Here is a 20,194-nt window from a genome sequence, read left to right as displayed (position 1 = left end):
CCCACCATCAAGGTGATAAAGGGATCCAAACCCTAACCCTAACCCTAACCCTAAGCCACCATCAAGGTCATAAAGGGATCCAAACCCTAACCCTAGCCCTAACCCTAACCCTAACCCTAAGCCACCATCAAGGTGATAAAGGGATCCAAACCCTAGCCTTAACCCTAACCCTAAGCCACCATCAAGGTGATAAAGGGATCCAAACCCTAACTCTAAACCTAACCCTAACCCTAGCCCTAACCCTAACCCTAAGCCACCATCAAGGTGATAAAGGGATCCAAACCCTAACTCTAAACCTAACCCTAGCCCTAACCCTAACCCTAACCCTAATGGGATAATGGAAATAAATACATTTTTTTAATTTTTTCATTTTTCCCTAACTAAGGAGTTGATGAAGGGGGTTTGATTTCTATTTATAAGGGGTTTTCTAGTGGATTTTTATGATTGGCAGCTGTCACACACTGAAAGACGCTTTTTATTCCCAAAAATATTTTTTGCGTTACCACATTTTGAGAGCTACAATTTTTCCATATTTTGATCCACAGAGTCATGTGAGGTCTTGTTTTTTGCAGGACGAGTTGACATTTTTCTTGGTAACATTTTCGGGCACGTGACATTTTTGATTGCTTTTTATTCCGATTTTTGTGAAGCAGAATGAACAAAAACCAGCTTGTGAAATTTCTGATCATGCGTACCAAAAGCGCAAAAGCAGGAAAAAATGCATGTAAACGCAGCGTTTGTACGCGTTTACATGCGTTTTTTTCACCACTTGCGGATGCGTTTTAAACGCTGCGGATTTAAACGCAAATGTGAAACCAGCCTTATATGGTCAATTTTTTCTTTGAAATAATTAGCCAGATCGTATCGCTGAGGTTGATGGTTGGGGCCTGCATTCTTCGATTAAGGAGGGAATAAAAAGTTCAGAGTCATTTAGGGTTGTTCAATAGTGAGGTGATTAGGGTGTTGATGTAGGCTTGTTTGTAGAGGTGAAGAGTAGTTATGAGCAAGTATGCTCGTTACTCGGGTTTCTCCAAGCATGCTCAGGTGGTCTCGGAGTATTTCAGCGTGCTCGGAGATTTAGTTTATGTCGACGCAGCTAAATGATTTGCAGCTGCTAGACAGCTTGAATACATGTGGGGGTTGCTTAACAAACAGGCAATCTCCACATGCATTCAAGCAGTCTAGCAGCCGCAAATCATGCAGCTGCGTCGGCAGTGTCAGACTGGGGTGCCAAGGGCCCACCAGTAACAATGACTTTGGGGGCCCACTTTTCATTTGCATACAAATATTACACTACCCTCGTTCACAAATTTACTTAAATATCTATATAATAATAAACTGGGTAGTTTGGTTAATGAATGATGAGATGTTGTTTTTTTCTGTACAGAGTAAATCCTTTGAATTATGCCAAGTACTACCCATATAGTAGGGTTGGGGGCCCGTATCTGCACAGGGGCCCACCGGGGGATTCCCCTGTTCCCCTATGGGCCAGTCTCAGCCTGTGCATCGACATAAACTAAATCTCCGAGCACGCTGAAATACTCGGAGACCACCCGAGCATGCTCAGAGAGACCCGAGTAACGAGCATACTCGCTCATCACTAGTGAAGCATAGATTTATAATGGATGAAAGCTTCAGCCAAAAGGGATTTTCTCCATAGACGTTCAGAGCACCTTAAGCACTGCTTCTGAAGAAGACTCACAGGGAATTGTACGATATTTTAGTTAGGGCCAAGAAATGTTTGGTGTTGGGTTGGGGACAAGACACAGTCAAGATGTGGCTGGATGATTGGAAGTCTGGGAAAAGTGGTAGGCCAGGATCTCTGTCATTAGATTGATGACTAGGCCCTCTGCATAGAGGCAAAGTGTGACTGGAAGATATCTGAATTGGAGTGTTGGACAGGAAGTCAAAGACAGTGACTGAAGTTCTTTGAGGAGGTCACTTATGGATCGAATACTAACCTCTGAATAGAAGATAATTTTTTTCAATTGTGATCTAGGAAACTGTACCAGAAGGTCCTGATGCCTTCACCAAATTTGCTTGACTTAAGTATAATACAACTTTAGATTCCCCACCATCGTTTAATATAGGGATGAAACAAATATGAATTTGCACCCCAGAAACTTCATAGCTACTACATGCTCAGCATTTATGATTTGAATACTCTTGAGTATATAAAGGAGTTTCATAATATGATAAAGCTCTTTAGAAGGCAACTAAAACATAATTTATAATCAATGTACAATCAACATTTTTGCCCTCCTCGAAATTCAGGAACATATTGCTGCTAATAATAGTATCATCTGAGATATTTAGCACAGAGAGACTCTGACAGAAGAAAAGTTCCACTTAAATACCAAACTTTATGACAAGGTTAGAAGATTGTGAAGAATACATGACTCTTCTCTGGATGCTGCTTCATTGTTAAGAAGAGGGAAGAGTAAATGATGAGTTCAAGAGGTCTAGCGCCTTGGGAAGGCTGCTGGATGATGCTATTGTATAGTGTAACAGCTATGAATACATGATAAGGATCCTAGATAAAGTATGTGGCAGATGACTACACCACAGGGATCCAAACCCCACACAATTCATACATTGAAAGGTCTGTCATAAATAATGCAACCAACTAAAACAGATGCAACAAATCTCAAGTTGACTTTTCATGGCTAGATCTTCAAGTGTCATAAGACCTTGCGAGAACCAGAGATATGGAAAAATATGTTAATGTGTAACAGTAGGTAATAAAATAATACTGGATAATAATGACATATAAACATGATCCAAATGTCTCTCATTAGAATTTAATTTCTGAAATATTTATGATCCTTGACAGTAAGAATATGTTTTATTGATTTTGTTGGATGGGATCCATTGGATATGTAAATGTAGTAGTGCAAAAAAAATCCAAGTTAAATCCATAACCTGTATATCTTGTTAAAACCGTAAAAGACACATGATAAATATGGCTTTATCGTATTTTAAAACACTAAATCTGAGAATTAAGTATGCTATTGGTGAGAATTAAGTTACAAATCCATGGATGATATCTAGTGTAAAGGTTAAAGAAGACTTAGACCAGGGTGACACTTGCGAGAAACGCGCATGAGTCTCTCGCATCAATACCTGGCACTCAGAACCGGAGTGTGCGACTGCATGTATTTCTATGCAGCTGAAGAATTTGGTCCGAACTGCAGGGTATTGAGGCAAGAGACTCGCGCGAGTTTCTCGCATTGCACTCACAAGTGTGACCCCGGCGTTAAAGGGGTTGTTCCACAAGTAGCATCTATGGCATGACAACGAGATAAGAAGGGATGGGGTGGGACCTGCATTTATCTCAGGAACAGAGCGCCATTGTGTTCTGTGAGTAACGAAAAGGTGGACACCGTGTATTTCTCTTGATTCATTTCCGTAGCAGGTCCAAAAATTGCCAGGTATAAAAGCATAGCATTGATTGCTACTGACAATGAAAGAATCTGACAAAACTCAAATTCAGCACATTTGCTAGAAATTGGGTGGGAAATTCCATTTTCATTAAATTCATTCAATCTGAACGGACGCTGCCACAGCTTACATAAAAATCCCGTTTATTGCAATGTATGTTCTGAAGTCTCCAAACCCCAAAGTATAAGCAATAAATCAGCCAGAAAGGGATTATACTATCATACTCTCTTCATGCCTCCCATTACTACACTGGTCTACTGATCACTCTTTGCTGGTGCTTAACACATTTTATGCCGTCATGACATCTGTTGCCCAACAATGTAACGGCACTTCACAATGCTGGCGCAGATTGAAGAGGAGACTGGAGTGGGTGCCTTTTGAAGCAAATAGAAGACTGGAGGGGAGCTGTGACAGGAGGCACAGGTACGGTAAATGTGATCAATGTGACCAATATGAAACCGGAAAAATGCTGGTCTCCATTTTGTTCGATTTGCGCTAATCAAATTAGCAAAATTCAGATTCACTAGCATCTTAGAATTTTTTTAATTGTTTAGAATCATTTTGCTCATCCTTAATTGCAACCTTAAAGAAGCACACCCACCAAAGTTTTTATCCTCTTGATAACATTGCAATCATCATATTTTATGGCACTGTTTACTTACAATTGCTCATTTTTCTCTTCTACCTAGTTAACTCTTCTTTTTTCTCTGCTTTATGTAGAAACATGAAGTCTCTTTTCCTTCCATGAGTCATCTCCCTCTTCAACTCCTGACCCAGTTGCTCGAATCCTCACCCCTGCCAGGGACTTTTGCCGTGATGACTCATGCAGGGGAAAAAATACCATCCTGATTCCAAATAGACTTTTTCTGTGATTCACGAGTCATACAGGAAAAATAGACTTCCTGTTTCACTTTCTATATAGAGATTAGAAGCATTCAGCTAGTCTGTTTTTAATCACATGTCCTAGATCAATAATAACAATAATAATAATCTTATATTTATTTAGCACCAATATATCTAATGGAAAAGAGAAGAATTAACTGAATAGAAAGGCAAATTGAGCAAATGTGAGTACACAATGATATATAATATGATGACTGAAAAATATTAAGAGGATAAAAATTTTGATGGGAGAGCTTCTTAAAATGTGGACAATATAATGCAAGAAATTAACTCTCAGTTCTCAATTTCTCAAAGAAAATCAAGCCAGCATGTTTTAACCCCTTTCCTTCAGTGTCAATTTTTTGTTTTTGCCCTTTCGTTTTTTCTTCCTTTCTTCAAAGAAACCTAATGATTTACATTTTTCAGGTGTATAAAATTTTTTTATTGACTTTTATTGCACTTTTGAGGGAAATGCGGCACCAGTTTCGCAATACTTGTTAAATAATTTTACATTTAATAAATCCGTCTTTTGTGAACATTGACTAATGAAACATGTTATTTTTTGCATTTTTGAGGTGATTTAAATAAGACTTTTCTATGTGAAAGCAGACTTATGATTCTTCATAGATCGCGCTGTCAGGATTCTCCAGTGCAAGCACCAACATTGGTTGGTCATGTGCGGTTTGCTTACTTCCGGCCATATTCTGACGTGTTCGGCTTCGCTTAATTCACTTGCATTGAATGAGGACGTCTTGTAGGCATATGACCGAATGAATGCAAATCACATACTTACAGTCATGCACCCACCGCTCCAGGCAAATCCTGAAAGCGCTCACTGTGAGGATTCATAAGTTTACAGTCACATACAGTGACTACATGCTTGAACTCTGAGGCCAGATAAACCCTTTAAGCATGTAACAGAACTTGCCACATAACTTTCTTCAGTCTGTTCTTCATGGGAAAAAGACATAGGTCCTAAATTCCTAGAATGAGGAGTTTAGTGCCTGAGAATGACGTCGCGGCTTGTGATTGGTCGCGTGGCGGTCACATGAGCGGCACGCGACCAATCAGAAGCCGCGACGTCATTCTCGGGTCCTAAATGCGCTCATTTTAAACAAAGAAACCTGCCGGTTACCAGCGGTGATGTCCAGGGGCCGCCGGAGAGGTGAATATATCAATATTTTTTATTTTAATTCTTTATTTTACACATTAATATGGATCCCAGGGCCTGAAGGAGAGTTTCCTCTCCTTCAGACCCTGGGAACCATCAGGATACCTTCCGATACTTGGTGTCCTATTGACTTGTATTGGTATCGGATATCGGTATCGGTGATCACTATGGATCCGATACCGATTCCCGATACCACAAAAGTATCGGAACTCGGTATCGGAATTCCGATACCGCAAGTATCGGCCGATACCCAATACTTGCGGTATCGGAATGCTCAACACTACTCACCACCTCTAATGGCAGCCTATTCCACCCATTGATCACTCTCACTGTCAAAACGTTTTTCCTAATATCTAATCTGCATCTTCTCCCTTTCAGTTTCATTCCAATGCTTCTCGTGTTTCCATGTGCAAATGAGAACGATGATGATCCCTCTACACTGTGACATCCCTTCAGATATTTGTATACAGCTATTAAGTCTCCTCTTAGCCTTCTTTTTTGCAAGCTAAACATTCCTAGATCCTTTAACCATTCCTCATAGAACATACTTTGCAGTCTGCTCACCATCCTGGTCACTTTTCTCTAAACTTGCCCTAGTTTTTCAGTGACTTTTTAAAATGTGGTGCCCAGAACTGGAGACAGTATTCCAGATGAGGCCTGACCAAGGAGACGTAGAGGGGGATAATTACTTCACGTGATCTAGACTCTATGCTTCTCTTTATACATTCTAAAACTGTGTTTTCCTTTTTGCAGGTGCATCACACTGTAGACTCATGTGCAGTCTGTGATCTATTAATATAACCAAGTCTTTTTCACACGTGCTGTTACTTAATTCTATTCCTCCCATTCTGTAGATTTAATTTTCATTTTTCTTGCCAAGATGTAGAATCTTGCATTTCTCCCTGTTAAAAATCCATTCTTTTAGTTGCTGTCTATTGTTCAAGCTTATCTAGATCCTTCTGAATCCTCTCTCTGTTTTCTCTAGTGTTAAGGTACCGTCACACTAAGCGATGCTGCAGCGATACCGACAACGATCCGGATCGCTGCAGCATCGCTGTTTGGTCGCTGGAGAGCTGTCACACAGACAGCTCTCCAGCGACCAACTATGCCGGTAACCAGGGTAAACATCGGGTTACTAAGCGCGGCCCTGCGCTTAGTAACCCGATGTTTACCCTGGTTACCAGTGAAGACATCGCTGAATCGGTGTCACACACGCCGATTCAGCGATGTCAGCAGGAAGTCCAGTGACGAAATAAAGTGCTGGACTTTCTGCAGCGACCAACGACATAACAGCAGGATTCTGATCGCTGCTGTGTGTCAAACTGAATGATATCGCTAGCCAGGACGCTGCAACGTTACGGATCGCTAGCGATATCGTTTAGTGTGACGGTACCTTTAGCTATCCTTCCTTGCTTTGCATTGGCTGCAAATTTGATTAGATTACCTTCAGTTACCTTATCTAGATAATTTATAAAAATGTTGAATAACACTGGGGCTAGGGCACAGCCTTGTTGCACCCTACTTGAAAAACTCTTCCAATTGGATGTGCAACCATTTATTACCACTCTTTGAGTATGATTACTAAGTCGTTATGAATTCATCTAACCGTAGCCTTGTCAATCGCATACTTAGTAATTTTTTTCAATAAGGATAGTATGAGATACTCTATCAAATGATTTGCTGAAGTCGAGATTTAATATGTATTCCTCATTTCCCTGATCCACCCAGTCAGTGATTCCATCATAGAAGGAAATTAGAGTAGACTGGCATGATATTTTTGCTACAAGCCGATGAAGGCTCTGGATAATTACTGCATTCTTATCCAAGTACTTACATACATGCTGTTTAAAAATTTGTTCAAAGATCTTTCCTGGTATAGAAGTAAGGCTCACTGGCCTGTAATTTCCTGACTCCATTTTCTTTTCTTTTTTGAAGATGGGGACAACATTTGCCCATCTCCAATCTTCTGGGACTTCTCCAGGATTTTTCAAACATTCTGGATAAAGGTTCTGCAATTTCCTCTGCCTACTTTTCAGTACCCTAGGATGTAATTCATCTGGACCAGGAGATTTAAATTCATATAGATTAGTTAAGTATTCCCTCACCATCTCTCTGTTTATGGGTAGTGTGGATTCTTTTATTCCTTCAATGGCACAGTGAAGATCAGTTTTCATCCTGTATAAATCTTATAGCATCTCTGACTTTTTCTTGCTTTTGACATACACAATCCTTTTTTACTCCTTTTGGTCTCCCTTGCAAGCTTCACTTCATATCTTACTTTAGCTCTTTTAACTCTTTCCCTGCATTCCCTGCAAACAGCATCATATTCATGATTAGATATGCCCCTTCTTTCCATTTGATATACATTTCTTTTTTCCTTTTTAAAAAGTGGTTAAGTTCTGTGTTCATCCATTCTGGTCACTTTAACCCCTTTAAGACAAAGCATGGTTTCACCTTAATGACCAGGCCAATTTTTACAATTCTGACCACTTTCATTTTATGAGGTAAAAACTCTGGAACGCTTCAATGGATCCAGGTGATTCTGAGAATACTTTCTTGTGATATATTGTACTTTATGATAGTGGTAAAATTTCTTCGATATAATTTGAGTTTATTTGTGAAAAACATGGAAATTTGGCAAAAATTCAGAAAATTGCGCAATTTACAAACTTTTTATTTTTATGCCCTTAAGTTAGAAAGTCAAGTCGCACAAAATAACATTTCCCACATGTCTGATTTACATCAGCACAATTTTGGAAGAATTTTTTTTTTGTTAGGAAGTTATAAGGGTTAAAAGTTGACCAGCAATTTCTCAATTTTACAACAAAATTTGCAAAACCATTTGTTTTTGTGGACCACCTCACATTTGAAATGACTTTAAGGGGCCTATATGACTGAAAATGCCCCCAAATGACACTAAAAACAGCACCCCTCAAGGTGCTCAAAACCACATTCAAGAAGTTTATTAACACTTCAGGTGCTTCACAGGACATTTTGGAAAAAATTTTTCATTTAGACCTATTTTTTATTTTCCCAGGGTAACAAAAGAAAATGGACCATACAATTTGTTGTGAAATTTCTCCTGAGCATGCCGTTACCCCAAATGTGGGGAAAATCTACTGTTTGGGCACACGGCAGTGTTCGGAAAGGAAGGAGCGTCTTTTGATTTTTTGAATGTAAAATATGCTTGAATAATTAGCGGTTGCCATGTCGCATTTGGAGAGTCCCAGATGTACCTAAAAAGTGGAAAGCCCCAACAAGTGACACCATTTTAGAAATTAGACCCCTTGGGGAACTTATCTAGATGTGTATTGAGCACCTTGAAACCACAGGTGCTTCACAGAAGTTTATAGCGTAGAGCTGTGGAAATAAAAAAATCACATTTTCCCCAAATATATCTTTTTAGCTCCATATTTGGCATTTCATAAGGTTAACAGGAGAAATTGTTCCATATAATTTGTTGTTCAACATCATACAGGGAGCAGGGAAAGGGATTAGTGGTGCCTCACCGGAATCCAAATAAACACAGGTGCCAGGAAGAAGTGGCTGGATACAACTCACTAGCAATAGCAAAAAAGGAAAAAAGTTCCAGCACCTGGTGCTGGCACTTTTCTTCCTTTTTTGCTAATACAATTTGTTGTGCCATTTCTCCTGAGTTTTCTGATACCCCATATGTGGGGGAAAACCACTGTTTAGGTGCACGGCAGGGCTTGGAAGGAGTGCTATTTGACTTTTTGAATGCAAAATTTGATGAAATAATTAGCGGATGCCATGTCCCATTTGAAGAGCCCCTGATGTGACTAAACAGTAGAAACCCCCACAAGTGACACAATTTTGGAAACTAGACCCCTTTGGGACCTTACCTAAATATGTATTGAGCACCTTGAACCTCCAGGTGCTTCACAAAAGTTTATAACGTTAAGCCATAAAAACAAAAAAAAAATCAAATTTTTTCCCACAAATATCTTTTTTAGCTAAAAATTTTGTATTTTTACAAGGGCAAAAGGAGAAAATGGACCACAAAGTTTGTTGTGCAATTTCTTCTGAGTTCGCCGATACCCCATATGTGGTTGAAAACTACTTTTAAGGCACAATGCAAAGCTCAGAAAGGAATTACCACTATAGTACAGTGCAGATGTATCCCCCATAAGGAACCCCATTTTGAAAATTATAACCCTTTTGGAATTTAACTACAGATGTAGTGATGATTTTGACTCCATGGGTGTTTTCCAGAAACAGGCTGTTAGGAGTCGAGTTTCCTCTGCTGCACAGGGGGAATCTCGATCCGTGTCTGCTGCGGTCTCCCATTCTGCTTCTGCCGCAGTGGGCTCAGCTCAGCGGAGGCGCCGCTCCCAGCGTCTTGCTGGGACTGATTCTGTGCAGGGGGTTACTGCTGCCTTTTCTGGCTCTCCTGTTGTACCCTGCACTGATCTGCGGTGAGCGGGCTTCTCTGGGACTAAGTTCTTATTTGCACACACTGAGCATGCCCAGGGCAAGATCTCCCGTTGGAGATCGAGGGTCACATGCTCAGGCACTGCAGCACATCCCATTGGTCCTCTTGGCAGGTCCTCAAAGGGCAAAACTTCTGAGGCTGCTTCCTGTGCTGCAACTATATAAACTGCGCATGACCGCACGGCCATGCGCTAGTATTGTCTTGATAATGTGTGTGTGTAGATGGATGTATGTCGATGGATGAAAGCTCCTAAGTATCCCTCCCTAGTGTTGTTGACTGCTCGCGGATGATGGTAGCTATCTAGTGCCCGACTAGCCATCTGCACGTAACACACATCACAGCGTCCAGTTGCTGTGTCCGCCAGTACGGCGCCGTGCGCTTCCTCTGCGCTTTCTTTACCCAAGCCTGGGTGGTTAGTGGCGTCTGTCAGTGCGGCACCGCACGCACTCTCGTGCCTTTATATTCTATTTATTAGTTTCCTTACACACCCAGTTGCGGTGTTGTGCCAGCAAGTGTCTAATCGGACTTCAATCCTGAGTAGGGATTGAGTTCGCTGACTTCTTGCTCGCGCTCTATGTGCGGTACTGCGGTCCTGTGACGCAACAGGATCACTTCCTTCACGCAGGGTGAAGTTAACCCATGTGTGTATACTTAGTACCGCCATATAGTCCGTCTTACTAGCAGCAGGGTCTTTACCTGCACGGTGGACCTCGGACTGCGAACGCACCTAGTTTCATATCATCTATACTTGGTGTGTTCTGCCGGTCCTTAACATAATACTAGCGCCAAGGTCTGGCTAGTAAATGGCGGACATTCCTCAATCTTGGTGGTATATCCAGCAGCTGGAGGGTAGGTTGTCGGCTCTCGAGAGCTCAACCTCAGCTGTGGATGTTACCGCAGTTGCTGTACAGGCTGCTAGCGTGGCTGCAGCAACCTTGTCCACTGCCACCCCTGTTCCGACATTATCTCGCCTCCCGTTGCCAGAAAAATTTTCTGGAGATTGCAAAACTTGTAGGGGATTCGTGAGTCAGTGCTCTATCCACCTCGAGCTCCTGGCTGCATGTTTTCCTACAGAGCGGGCTAAGGTGGGATTTATTGTCTCTCTCTTGTCGGACAGGGCGTTGAAGTGGGCTACGCAGCTGTGGGAGCGTGATGATCATGTGGTGCAGAGTGCTCCGTTGTTTCTGAGCACTCTGAAAAAGGTCTTTTTAGGACCTCAAGTCACCAATTACACAGCGCTCCAACTACTGGCATTAACTCAGGGTGAGTCCTTGGTCAGCCATTTTTCCATCCGCTTCCGTACTTTAGCTTCTGAGCTGGAGTGGTCGGATAAAGCCCTTATCCCCAAATTTTGGAGGGGCCTGGCTGACCACGTTAAGGACGCTCTGGCCACTAGGGAGATTCCTGCCACACTGGAGGAGTTAATAACTGTCTCTACTCGTATTGACCTCCGTTTTAACGAGCGGAGGTTAGAGCGAGCCCAGTGTAGGCAGAGGTTTCGGCTGGCTCCCACCTTCGCCAAACCTTTGGAATCTCCAATCCAGGCATCTGAGTCACATGAGGCCTTAGAGGTGACACGAGCGGGATCCAAATCTCAGTCCGCTCGTGCACATAGGGTCCGTCATGTTTGCCAGCAGTCAGGACATCTTGCCTCCAAGGGTCCTCAGCGGTCGGGGAAACGTCAGCGTCTAGTGGCAGTTGGAGGAGGTACACTAGACACGGCGACGTTTGCCTCAAAGTTGTCCTTCAAGGGGACAATTACCATAGGCCCATCCACTCTTATGGTCGAGCTATGCGTGGATTCTGGGGCAGAGGGTAATTTTATGTCTTCCTCTTTTGCCCAGCGTCACGCAATACCCTTGGTGATGCTCTCCAAGCCTGTGACCGTTCGAGTGGTAAATGGGTCAACACTACCCTCACAGATTACCCACCAAACCATTCCTTTCACGCTTTCTGTGTCTCCATCACATCAGGAGATAATCTCCGTATTAGTCATTCCTGAGGGAATTGATGAGGTCCTGTTGGGGATACCATGGCTTCGCTACCATTCTCCTCATATTGAGTGGTCCTCTGGGAGAATTTTGGGATGAAGTAAATCCTGCGAGGGTAGATGTCAGAGGGAGTGCGTTCAGGTTGCTACTACACAGGTACCCGCAGATCTTTCCTCTCTCCCCAAGCACTATTGGCCCTATGCAGACGTGTTCTCCAAAAGAGCTGCGGAGACCCTTCCGCCTCACCGCCCCTATGACTGTCCTATTGACCTCTTGCCTGGTACTGAGCCTCCCCGGGGTCGAGTCTATCCGTTATCTCTCCCGGAGACGGAGGCAATGTCTCAGTACATCCAAGAGAATCTGGCAAGAGGATTCATTAGGAAGTCAGTGTCACCGGCAGGGGCTGGGTTCTTCTTCGTACAGAAGAAGACTGGAGACTTACGTCCATGCATAGACTACAGGGGTCTTAACGCCATCACCGTTAAGAACAAGTACCCATTACCCCTGATATCTGAGCTGTTTGATAGGCTACGGGGAGCGAGGATATTTACTAAGTTAGATCTGCGGGGTGCTTACAACCTGATTCGCATCCGTGAGGGGGATGAATGGAAGACGGCTTTTAACACCAGGGATGGGCACTATGAATATCTGGTGATGCCCTTCGGGCTCTGCAATGCCTCAGCCGTTTTCCAAGACTTTGTGAACGACATCTTCCGGGATATGCTCACCACCTCGGTCGTAGTCTATCTGGATGATATTCTCATCTTCTCTCCAGATATTGACTCCTATCGGAGAGATGTTCGCAAAGTCTTCGACCTCTTACGGGCAAACTCCCTCTACGCCAAGTTGGAAAAGTGTGTGTCTGAGCAGGAGTCCTTGCCTTTCCTTGGTTATATCATCTCTGCCCAGGGTTTGGCTATGGATCCTGCCAAGCTACAGGCTGTAATGGACTGGCAGGAACCCCATTCTCTTAAAGCGGTGCAGCGCTTTATGGGGTTCATTAATTACTTTCGCCAGTTCATTCCACACTTCTCAACTTTGGTAGCTCCCTTGGTTGCCCTCACCAAGAAGGGAGCAAATCCCAAGTTGTGGTCAGAGGAGGTCTCCAAAGCCTTTCTCTCGATCAAGTCACACTTCGCTAGCGCTCCCATCCTACATCGCCTCGATGTTGATAAACCATTTATCTTGGAGGTGGATGCCTCATCCGTTGGTGCTGGAGCAGTCCTTTTCCAAAAGGATGCTCAAGGTCGGAAGCATCCTTGCTTCTTCTTCTCCAAGACCTTCACACCAGCGGAGAGGAATTATTCCATCGGGTACAGGGAGTTGCTAGCCATGAAGATGGCTTTTTCTGAGTGGAGACATCTCTTGGAGGGAGCTCGCTTTCCCTTCCAAGTCTTCACTGACCACAAGAACTTGGTATATCTACAAACGGCCCAGCGGCTGAATTCTTGCCAGGCTAGATGGTCCCTGCTCTTCTCCCGGTTTAATTTTACTCTCCATTTCTTCTCCGGGGAGAAGAACGTTCGTGCTGACGCTCTCTCCCGCTTCGTAGTGTCATCGGAGGAGGAGGAGGAGGAGCCTCGGCTTATTGTCTCTTCTGAGAGCCTGAGAACTGTAGCTCCGGTTTCGCTAGAGTCTGTGCCCCCGGGCAAGACTTTCGTACCAGCTAACTTGCGACCGGAGGTTCTCTCTTGGGCTCACTCCTCCAGAGTGGGTGGGCATTTTGGGACCAAGAGGACATCTGAGCTTTTGGCGAGAACATACTGGTGGCCGCATATGGCCCGAGATGTCAGGGACTATATTCAGGCGTGCGTTTCTTGCGCCCAGAATCGGTCTCCTCGGCAACGGCCTGCTGGGTTGCTTTACCCTCTACCGGTGGCAGACAGGCCCTGGGAGATGGTCGGGATGGACTTTGTGGTGGGCTTACCCAAGTCGCGTGGCTGCTCCATTATTTGGGTTGTCACCGACCATTTCTCTAAGATGGTGCATTTGGTGCCGCTTCCTCGGTTACCCTCTGCACGGGCCTTGGCGGTGTTGTTCATTAAGCACGTTTTCCGATTGCATGGTATGCCTGATAAGATTGTCAGCGATCGGGGTCCCCAGTTCGCGTCTCGGTTTTGGAGAGAGCTCTGCCGTTTACTCAGCATAGAGTTAAACCTCTCCTCTGCATACCATCCCGAGACGAATGGGTTGGTGGAGAGAACCAACCAGACTCTGGTGACATATTTGCGACATTTCATCTCTGCTAGGCAGGATGACTGGGCATCTTTGCTAACTTGGGCGGAATTTGCCTTGAGCAACGCCGTAGCCGATTCCACTGGTCAGACTCCTTTTCTCCTTAATTACGGCCAGCATCCGCGTGTCCCTGTGCCCATGCCCGTGTCATCCACCGATTCTAGGGTGGCAGACTGGGCGGTGGAGGCACGTGACATCTAGGACCGCACACAGGATGCCATCCGGGCCTCCAAGGAGAGAATGAGGGTTTCGGCTGATACACACCGGCGCCCCGCTCCGGTCTTTGCTCCTGGCGACTTAGTGTGGCTCTCTGCCCGTAACATCAGGCTGCGAGTTGAGTCCACTAAGTTTGCTCCTCGCTACATTGGCCCATTTAAGGTTCTGGAACAGGTCAACCCTGTGGTCTACCGTTTGGCTATTCCTCCACGCCTTGGTATCACCGATACTTTTCACGTTTCCCTCTTAAAGCCCGTTCATTTGTCCCGGTTTTCTGAGTCATCTGCTGGGACATCGGGTTCATCCACGGATGAGTTTGAGGTGAATGCTATTGTGGGGTGCAAGGTGGTACGTGGCAAGAAATTTTATCTGGTGGACTGGAAGGGTCACGGCCCAGAGGATAGAACCTGGGAGCCTGTGGAGCACATTCGGGCTCCGCTGCTTATTGCAGCTTTTGAGCGTAGTGAGGCTCAAGGAGGGGGGGGGCCCTAGGAGGGGGGTAATGTTAGGAGTCGAGTGTCCTCTGCTGCACAGGGGGAATCTCGATCTGTGTCTGCTGCGGTCTCCCATTCTGCTTCGGCCGCAGTGGGCTCTGCTCAGCGGAGGCGCCGCTCCCAGCGTCTTGCTGGGACTGATTCTGTGCAGGGGGTTACTGCTGCCTTTTCTGGCTCTCCTGTTGTACCCTGCACTGATCTGCGGCGAGCGGGCTTCTCTGGGACTAAGTCCTTATTTGCACACACTGACCATGCCCAGGGCAAGATCTCCCGTTGGAGATCGAGAGTCACATGCTCAGGCACTGCAGCACATCCCATTGGTCCTCTTGGCAGGTCCTGAAAGGGCAAAACTTCTGTAGCTGCTTCCTGTGCTGCAACTATATAAACTGCGCATGACTGCACGGCCATGCGCTAGTATTGTCTTGATAATGTGTGTGTGTAGATAGATGTATGTCGATGGATGAAAGCTCCTAAGTATCCCTCCCTAGTGTTGTTGACTGCTCGCGGATGATGGTAGCTATCTAGTGCCCGACTAGCCATCTGCACGTAACACACATCACAGCGTCCAGTTGCTGTGTCCGCCAGTACGGCGCCGTGCGCTTCCTCTGCGCTTTCCTTACCCAAGCCTGGGTGGTTAGTGGCGTCTGTCAGTGCGGCACCGCACGCACTCTCGTGCCTTTATATTCTATTTATTAGTTTCCTTACACACCCAGTTGCGGTGTTGTGCCAGAAAGTGTCTAATCGGACTTCAATCCTGAGTAGGGATTGAGTTCGCTGACTTCTTGCTCGTGCTCTATGTGCGGTACTGCGGTCCTGTGACGCAACAGGATCGCTTCCTTCACGCAGGGTGAAGTTAACCCATGTGTGTATACTTAGTACCGCCATATAGTCCGTTTTACTAGCAGCAGGGTCTTTACCTGCACAGTGGACCTCGGACTGCGAACGCACCTAGTTTCATATCATCTATACTTGGTGCGTTCCGCCGGTCCTTAACATAGGCAGTAGTTGATGTTGCTGAGTGAATATTGCAAACTGCCATTGTAGTGAACAGCACGCTGTAGTGACCAGTACATTGTGCCCAGCTCATGCTTCTGGAGACACGCACCTGTAATTTAGGAGGGCTCTCATCACTACCGTAATGCCAAATATGTGGGCACTATATGTGGTTTAGGCACACCGGGGCTCAGATGGGAGGGGGAATTTGGATTTGGAAGTAGAGAATTTGCTGAATGTTTTTTGGCGGTTAAGGAACCATTTTGCTTTTCCAAAGCCTTTGTACTACCAGTAACGTGGAAGCCACCAATATTTTCATTAACAGATGACAGATCTGAGTGAGGGTTTACTTTTTTTGTGGATCGAGTTGAAGCTTTTATTGGGAACATTTTATATAATGCTAGGGATCACATTTATCCGGAGCGCTACGCTGAGCACTTACTTTGCGGTTTCCATCTAAATCTCTGAGTGACGTGATTCAGATGAAACCCCTGATGGATTAATTCATTATAGTGAGGCACCAGAGTTACTCTGAACTCTGTATGGCCTGTGTTCCATTGTTTCTTTTTTTTCAGAAGTACACAAAACTGTGGCCGACAGCACTTTTATGCAGTCCTAAAAAAATGGACACCGCCGGATCACAGGTCCAATGGCGTCCACAGTGCCTCCATCTGCCTCATTATAGGGAATATTCCGCCAGAGGTTCTGTCTGAGTCACGTATTTCAGAGATTTACATGGAAACCCTGGTTTAAGCGCTCAGAGCACAGCGCAGGATAAATGTGTGCCAAGCCTTACTGCGATCTTTGGGAAGGAGAATGAAAAAATCAACAGCATGTGAAGAATTGGTTTTATTTATTTTTTATGCCCTTCCTAATGCGGTATAAGTGATTAGGCGACTTTATTCTTCTTCGGTGCGATTACAGCGATACCAGATTTATATCAGGTTTTTATGCTTGGCTGCTGTCACACACTAAGAGATGCTTTTTATTGCGAAAACTAGTTTTTGCGTCACCATATTTTGAGAGCCATAATTTTTCATATTTCGGCCGACAGAGTCATGTGAGGGCTTGATTTTTGCAGGGCGAGCTGACGTTTTTATTGGTACCATTTTCGGGCACATGACATTTTTTGATCCCTTTCTATTCCGATTTTTGTGAGACAGAATGAACATAAAATACAGTCATGGCCAAAAGTATTAACACCCCTGCAATTCTGTCAGATAATACTCAGTTTCTTCCTGAAAATGATTGCAAACACAAATTCTTTGGTATTATTATCTTCATTTAATTTGTCTTAAATGAAAAAACACAAAAAATAATGAAGCAAAAAGCAAAACATTGATCATTTCACACAAAACTTCAAAAATGGGCCAGACAAAAGTATTGGCACCCTCAGCCTAATACTTGGTTGCACAACCTTTAGCCAAAATAACTGCGACCAACCGCTTCCAGTAACCATCAATGAGTTTCTTACAATGCTCTGCTGGAATTTTAGAACATTCTTCTTTGGCAAACTGCTCCAGGTCCCTGATATTTGAAGGGTGCCTTCTCCAAATTGCCATTTTTAGATCTCTCCACAGGTGTTTTATGGGATTCAGGTCTGAACTCATTGCTGGCCACCTTAGAAGTCTCCAGTGCTTTCTCTCAAACCATTTTCTAGTGCTTTTTGAAGTGTGTTTTGGGTCATTGTCCTGCTGGAAGACCCATGACCTCTGAGGGAGACCCAGCTTTCTCACACTGGGCCCTACATTATGCTGCTAAACTTGTTGGTAGTCTTCAGACTTCATAATGGCAAGCACACGGTCAAGCAATCCAGTGCCAGAGGCAGCAAAGCAACCCCAAAACATCAGGGAACCCCCGCTATGCTTGACTGTAAGGACTGTGTTCTTTTCTTTGAATGCCTCTTTTTTCTCCTGTAAACTCTATGTTGATGCCTTTGCCCAAAAAGCTCTACTTTTGTCTCATCTGACCAGAGAGCATTCTTCCAAAACGTTTTAGGCTTTTTCAGGTAAGTTTTGGCAAACTCTAGACAGGCTGTTTTATGTCTTGGGGTAAGAAGTGGGGTCTTCCTGGGTCTCCTACCATACAGTCCCTTTTCATTCAGACGCCGACGGATAGTACGGGTTGACACTGTTGTACCCTCGGACTGCAGGGCAGCTTGAACTTGTTTGGATGTTAGTCTAGGTTCATTATCCAACATCCGCACAATCTTGCATTGAAATCCCTTGTCAAATTTTCTTTTCCGTCCACATCTAGGGAGGTTAGCCACAGTGCCATGGGCTTTAGACTTCTTGGTGACACTGCGCACGGTAGACACAGGAACATTCAGGTCTTTGGAGATGGACTTGTAGCCTTGAGATTGCTCATGCTTCCTCACAATTTGGTTTCTCAAGTCCTCAGACAGTTCTTTGGTCTTCTTTCTTTTCTCCATGCTCAGTGTGGTACACACAAGGACACAGGACAGAGGTGGAGTCAACTTTAATCCATGTCAACTGGCTGCAAGTGTCATTTAGTTATTGCCAACACCTGTTAGGTGCCACAGGTAAGTTACAGGTGCTGTTAATTACACAAATTAGGGAAGCATCACATGATTTTTTGAACAGTGTCAATACTTTTGTCCACCCCCTTTTTTATGTTTGGTGTGGAATTATATCCAATTTGGCTTTGGGACAATTTTTTTGTGTTTTTTTCATTTAAGACAAATTAAATGAAGATAATAATAACAAATAATTTGTGATTGCAATCATTTTCAGGAATAAAATGAGTATTATCTGACAGAATTGTAGGGGTGTTAATACTTTTGGCCATGACTGTAGCAATTCAGGAAGGCACAAATGCAGTTCCCGCAGAGCAGCACTAGAACGGCGCATGTCGCGAAGGGGTTAAATGCTTCCAATTCTTCCTTCTTTTCGGGATTCTTACCGATTGTACAGTGAGAATTTCATTTAGCAAAATCTCCCATTCTTCTTGGACATTTCTGTCCTTCAGAACATGTAGCCATTGGACCTTTCCTACCCTCTTTCTGAATAAATCTGCAGACAGCTGTTTCAGGGCCTTTGCTTTTCCCCAGTCTATTTACCTGCTTTCAGCTGCATTGATATCAGAACATAGTAATTTGGAGAATGGACATTGGCAGTGACAGGGTTAGCTCAGGATGACCTGTGTCCTCCACTGAGTGTTCTGCTTCTAGCAACAATTGCCTGCAGTGGCTTATGTTCAGAGTTAGTGCAACACAGGTGCTGACACTTTTGTTGCCATCATCCGTACTCCAAATGAGTAAATTCTAATATCAATGCAGATAACAGCAGCAAAATGGATTGGGAAACATTGGGGGATTTGAAAACCACTTAATTTCATTTTTTTTTAAAGTAATAAATTCAAACCCCCTAAAAAAGTGATTTGTAAGGCTTTATAACTCTCTATGCTGGACAAAATTATTAAAAAATTCAAATTTAGTTCCTCTTTAAATCAAGATCTGTGTGGACAGACACAGTGGTATGTAAATGTTTGGGCACCCCTGGTCAAAATTACTGTTATTGAGAACAGTTAAGCAAGTTGAAGATGAAATGATCTCTAAAAGACCTAAAGATAAAGATGTCAAATGTAAAATTAATCTTTTACATTTTAAAAATTACAAAAAGGAAAATTGGTTGATGCAATGCAAAAGTTTGGGCATCTGGCATGGTTAGTACAAATAACAAAGAGCAGCAGTATAAATTTCCAATAAAAACAGCTTTTATTAACCCCTTAGTGACAGAGCCAATTTGGTACTTAATGACCAGGCCAATTTTTGCAATTCTGACCACTGTCACTTTATGAGGTTATAACTCTGGAACGCTTCAACGGATCCCGCTGATTCTGAGATTGTTTTTTCGTGACATATTGTACTTCATGTTAGTGGTAACATTTCTTCGATATTACTTGCGATTATTTATGAAAAAAACGGAAATATGGCGAAAATTTTTAAAATTTTGCAATTTCCAAACTTTGTATTTTTATGCCCTTAAATCAGAGAGATATGTCATGAAAAATAGTTAATAAATAACATTTCCCACATGTCTACTTTACATCAGCACAATTTTGGAAACAAAATTTTTTTTTGTTAGGGAGTTATAAGGGTTAAAAGTTGACCAGCAATTTCTCATTTTTACAACACCATTTTTTTTTAGGGACCACATCACATTTGAAGTCATTTTGAGGGGTCTATATGATAGAAAATAATGAAGTGTGACACCATTCTAAAAACTACACCCCTCAAGGTTCTCAAAACCACATTCAAGAAGTTTATTAACCCTTTACGTGCTTCACAGGAACTGAA

Source organism: Ranitomeya imitator, chromosome 5, assembly GCF_032444005.1.
Source record: "Ranitomeya imitator isolate aRanImi1 chromosome 5, aRanImi1.pri, whole genome shotgun sequence".
In the NCBI taxonomy this organism is placed as follows: Eukaryota; Metazoa; Chordata; class Amphibia; order Anura; family Dendrobatidae; genus Ranitomeya; species Ranitomeya imitator.
This window is presented reverse-complemented; position numbering follows the sequence as displayed.